The 6,000-nt window shown below is 44.7% G+C and overlaps 1 protein-coding gene across 1 annotated transcript in view; it reads right to left on the reverse strand.

The window, feature by feature from the left end:
* LOC132870540 (ribonuclease inhibitor-like) overlaps positions 1-480 on the reverse strand; it is a 44,754-nt gene extending 44,274 nt beyond the window's left edge. The window contains exon 1 of the mRNA XM_060904218.1: positions 337-480. The gene's annotated coding sequence lies outside the window, so the exon portion shown is untranslated. The remainder of the gene's footprint in view (positions 1-336) is intronic.
* Between the last annotated feature and the right edge of the window lie 5,520 nt (positions 481-6,000).

Raw genomic sequence — 6,000 nt, forward strand, 5'->3', positions numbered from 1 at the left:
AAAGTGCTGTAAGATGTCCTCCTCTTATTAGATTCCCTCACTGACTGAAACTCCTCCACTTCAGGAGCTTTTCACACACACTCCATTAAAGTCCCAGTAAACTTTACATCACCACATTATGGGATGAAGGGAAACAAAAATGCGTTCCAGTTAAACTCCCCCAAACTCTCTGAGTGTTTAATAGATGAGAAACTGAAGAGAGAAACTCGAATATAGAACACACAGCCGATAAACAGCAGCTTTACAGGGAAGATGATTTCAGTTCCGCAGTTTTACTGCTGTTTTTACACGAGCTCAGTCAAATACAACCACATTTCTCTCCAACACAGCACTTACTTTTACTCAGCACTCCATGCTGGGCTTCATTCATCTCACCGCTTCTGCCTGGAGTTGCAGTTTTTCTTTAGTTTTATTATTTTCTCCGAACAGCAACAAAATGGTCCCGAGGCTGAAGGAGAAACACTTTCACTTCTGGAAAACTGATTCACTCCGAGTGAAGTGTCGCTCGGGAAAAGAATCGACTCTTTGATTCGGCTCTTTGAGATGAATGTAAAAGTGAAAAAGCAATCAGTGAAGTTGAAATGTTTCCTCATTCAGGGAGACTCTAGACGTTTTGCTGTTCTGAAGTGACACTACAAGTCCAGTCCACTTTAATTACCAAGAAACAGAATAAAAGTGCTGTCATTAATAGGTTTGCTGTCACTAATTGGTTTGGTTTGGCTGTCGCAGCGACAGATCCATGTTCAGCAGCAGCGTCTCATCGGTCTCCTTTGCGGTCGTGAGTCCGGCGATAGCTCACGAGTCCGATTGCCGATCCACAGATTGGTGGACATTTATCACAAGATTAACTTCCAGGTGCTGATATTTGTTCCTTTCGACAACGAGGACGCCGTTTATTCTGCATGCGTGAGCAGTGCTTGAAGTGGAAAAAAAGAAGTGCAGGAACCCTGATTTTCTGACAATGCCATCCCGGTCATTCAAATAAGTTCAAATCAAGTTCTTAAAAAAGGCTCCAAAATTGCTTGGGGTCGTGACTGGACATACTTCTCAGGGTAGAACAGCTCCAATGGTGGCCCATTTGTTTTGAGAAAGACGAGGTTGGACACTCGATCGATAGCAAGGGCATTCCTTTTTGCAGTGAGAATGTCATTCATGGAGCTGAAAGCTCTTTCGCATTCACTGGTGGAAATGGCAATTGTGTGCGTAGCTTTCAGAAGAGGCATGAGGGATTTTGGGGTCCTTGAGGCTCTGGTTTCCTTGTACTCTCTGAATCCCTGGATGCTCTCCCTCTTGTTGACTCTGAACATCTCACATAATCGCCCAATTTCTGCATCACCATGCTGAATGTCCATTTCCACCGGCCAGGTATCTGGTTGAAGAACCCTCATGTCAGTCATGATTCTGCATTCCTCCTGAGTGCCACGCTGACTGACATGAGAAGAGGTAGGAGCAGCCATCCTAGAAGATAAACTGTCTGCCATGCTGCGGAAGAACTGGGCAGGATTTATCTTCACAATTTTTCCATTTGCATGTAGAGGGACGCTCTGAAATGACTTCTCTCTCTCCCTGCCTGCAGCACTGCTTGTGTGTAGGGACCAGGGGTTGTCATCATTGATTCAAAAACTCGAATCTGGCGAGAAAGAAGCCTCTCAGCATCAGGCAAGGTGGTTTCGCATTTTTGCAACATCCTCGAGAGATCACTCAATTCTGTTAGCGCGTCATACATAATTCCCAGGTTTGTCACAAAAGAATCAGACTTGAGAACGTTTTCCAGGCCACTGTACTTTGCCCTCTCCTTGGAATCCCTCGAAGAATCTTGAGCAGCCTCGTGGAAGTGTTCCCTGAGAGCCCTGTAGTTTTCCCAAACCGCTCTCACGGTGCGCTCACTGGATGCGACCCAGCGCACGGAAAGGACGCGGCCAATAACAAGAAGGCGCTGCTCAACGCGCTGCGCACAGCTGCTCTGCTCGCGCTGATGTTTTGGCGAAGCGTGATAAAGGCTGTACAGCTTGTCGAAGAAGATCTTAAAGTTGTTCATGGTGCATGGTGAAAATAAAGAAGTGCAGGAACGCAGTTCCGGTGCGTTCCGGCCCACTTCAAGCCCTGTGCGTGAGTCAACAATGTTACAAATATGACGTGACTAAAAGCAGCGTCATGCCTCATTACAATGACCGTCTATTTTAATCTTAGAAATAAAACAGCCTGATAATAAACTCCTTATTAACCTAGCTTGCTTGGTCTTTACAGGGAACTATCAGACTGTGGTCTTGACAGTACGGACCGAGCCCGTACAAAAAGACAGAGGTCTGATATTTTCCCGTAAAGACCTCATGCTCACTTAATAAGTAGTTAATAATGACCAGCTCGCTGTACATTATTCCAACTTATCACACGGCTATAAAGAAATAAACAATTTCACCGTTTCCGTGTTTTGTTGCCTCACATGCAGCAAGTCACACTGAAATACAGGAAACACCCCACAACCTAATTTTGAGTGTTTTGCATTGAGTTCCAATTCGTAAAACGAAGTGAAGAACCAATCCAGAAATGTTAAAATTGTTCAATTCTTGCGACCTAGTACAGAAGGAGGAAATGACATGAGAAGAAGAAGAAGAAACCTTTATTTGTCACATGCACACTTCAAGCACAGTGAAATTCATCCTCTGCATTTAACCCATCTGAAGCGGTGAGCACACACACACACCCAGAGCACCGGGCAGCCACACTAGAGCGCCCAGGGAGCAGTCAGGGGTTAAGTAGGCCTACCTTGCTCAAGGGCACCTTAGCCCACCAGGGCCGTAACTACCATTGAGGACACCGAGGTCATGTCCTCAGCATTTTTTTCCCACGGTATTTTTTTTTTCACTCAATGTGAAATTAATATATGATGAAAATCGTTCTGACTTTGATCGGTGGAAAATTCTAAATTCAGCTTGCATCCCCCTGTTCTCATTTGTTTGTCTAAAAATAAAGTCCACATACTCATTTTTAAACGAAGCTGAAATATCCGACATTGGAAACATTTCATCTTAGGCAGCCTCGCGATAGTCAGCTAAGCACCACGGGATACACAAGAGCTGAGAAGTGTTCTCATCAAGGTCCGACTCCGCAGCCAGGCAGTTTGTCAATTAGTCGTGGAATCTGAAAATTGACATAAGATGAAGAAGTCTACTACACTAAAACAAACCAAACTCAGCTCTGGAAAGTCAGCAAGTGAGAGAAAAAGAAAGAGGGAAGAAGGGGAGTTAATTTTGCCAGTCACTGACAGTTATGTGCCGGAATGCTTATGATCATTAACAGTGCAATTTTAATTAGCATTTCAAGCAACAACAGTCGAAGCCACTTAGCTAGATAGGATTTTCGTTTTCCAGGCGGCACAAACTCTTTTATTCTCTCTCTCGATTTGATTTGGTGCGTTTCAGATCAGAAAAGGCTGGACAGTCGTGACCTGTTGTTTAGGAAGTTATTGGGTGCTGACGAGACTTGAGCTATTTTGCTAACTTACCAGACTATAGGCTTTTTTTTTTAATTGAACTTTTATTTCATTTTATTATTTTATTTATACTATTGTTTAATTCTTATTATTTTTCTTCCCCATTTATTTTATGTAATTTTATTTTCTATTGCTTACTGTTTTGCTTTTACTTCTGTAAAGCACATTGAACTGCCACTGTGTATGAAATCTGCTATATAAATAAACTTGCCTTGCCTAACGTGAACACAAGACACTATTGTTTTGATCATTGGTTGTATTTTCGAACGGAAATGAAAACGGGTAGCAAACTTATTATGTTCACATTTTATTTACAACATGATGCACCACCTCTGACTGCTTTCTGTCAATCATGAAGAGCCCAGCCGCGTTCACAGCTCCTCCTCCAATCAGCAGCTGGAGATGAGCCTCCTCTCGGGAAGTCTTGTCCCGCCCCTCTTATTGACTCCCATCTCCAGTGAGGCTCAGTCTCCGAATGGAGCGTTTTAGTCGGTTTTGTCCAATAACCGTCTAGTACAGGGGTGGCCAACCAGTCGGAGACCAAGAGCCACATTTTTTTACTGTGTTACCGCAAAGAGCCACATCATACACATGAACATCACCCATCCCTTTCTCTCTCTCTCTCTCTCTCTCTCTCTCTCTCACACACACACACACACACACACACACACACACCTCTGCTCAGCCAGATTAATAGTAAATGTCACACGCCAACATGACAGAAATTTACTCCTTCAGTCAGTACTAATACCACAGGCCAGTCATTTACAGCAATCAATAATGTGTGCACTTTACTATGCATGTTGCTTAAATGAGCTAATGACGACTGATGCCTATATAAGGCAGAATGGCTTGCCATTACGTTCAACAAAAAAGTATAAACTCTCCCACTCTGTTAAAAATGTCCTATGTTCGTCTTCATATTTTCGTTTGGCTGTGCATTTTTTCATTGCCATTTTGAGAGGCTACTTGACACAAGATACACCTTGCCCAAAAACTTAGCGATTATCTCACGCACATGCGCATTTGACATGACCTGAAAATACCGTAATATACCCAAGCAAAGAGAAGATGCATTTGACGAAAATACCATACTGAACTCAAGCAAAGCGCACACGCACATAAAAAAAAAACAAAAAAAAAAACACACATACACAAACACAAACTTCGATATGAACATAAGAGCCGCATGACACCGGGCAAAGAGCCGCATGCGGCTCGCGAGCCGCGGGTTGGCCACCCAAGGTCTAGTATTTTGCTATTGAAAAGGGCAGATATTTTTTAAAAAGCAATTGAAGTCCATTCAGGCTCGGCTCGATTGCGTTGTCACTCACTCACTCACTCCATCACTCACTCACCCACTCACACTCCATCACTCACTCACTCACTCACTCACTCACTCACACTCACTCACTCACACTCCATCACTCACTCACTCACTCACTCACTCACACTCCATCACTCACTCACTCACTCACTCACACTCCATCACTCACTCACTCACTCACTCACTCACTCACTCACTCACTCACTCACTCACTCACACTCCATCACTCACTCACTCACACTCCATCACTCACTCACTCACTCACACTCCATCACTCACTCACTCACTCACTCACTCACTCACACTCCATCACTCACTCACTCACTCACTCACTCACTCACTCACTCACTCACTCACTCACACTCCATCTCTCACTCACTCACTCACTCACTCACTCACTCACTCACTCACTCACACTCCATCACTCACTCACTCACACTCCATCACTCACTCACTCACTCACTCACTCACACTCCATCACTCACTCACTCACTCACTCACTCACTCACTCACTCACTCACACTCCATCTCTCACTCACTCACTCACTCACTCACTCACTCACTCACTCACTCACTCACTCACACTCCATCACTCACTCACTCACACTCCATCACTCACTCACTCACTCACTCACTCACTCACTCACTCACACTCCATCACTCACTCACTCACACTCCATCTCTCACTCACTCACTCACTCACTCACTCACTCACTCACTCACTCACTCACTCACACTCCATCACTCACTCACTCACACTCCATCACTCACTCACTCACTCACTCACTCACTCACTCACTCACTCACTCACTCACACTCCATCACTCACTCACTCACTCACTCACTCACTCACTCACACTCCATCACTCACTCACTCACTCACTCACTCACTCACTCACTCACTCACACTCACTCACTCACTCACTCACTCACTCACTCACTCACACTCCATCACTCACTCACTCACTCACTCACTCACTCACTCACTCACTCACACTCCATCACTCACTCACTCACTCACTCACTCACTCACTCACTCACTCACTCACTCACACTCCATCACTCACTCAAACTCTCACTCACTCTCACACACACACTCACTCTCTCACTCACTCACCCACACTCACTCACTCACTCACTCACGCACACACACACACACAAAATACTTTTGTGATCGTGC

This window comes from Neoarius graeffei, chromosome 22, assembly GCF_027579695.1.
Source record: "Neoarius graeffei isolate fNeoGra1 chromosome 22, fNeoGra1.pri, whole genome shotgun sequence".
NCBI lineage: Eukaryota > Metazoa > Chordata > Actinopteri > Siluriformes > Ariidae > Neoarius > Neoarius graeffei.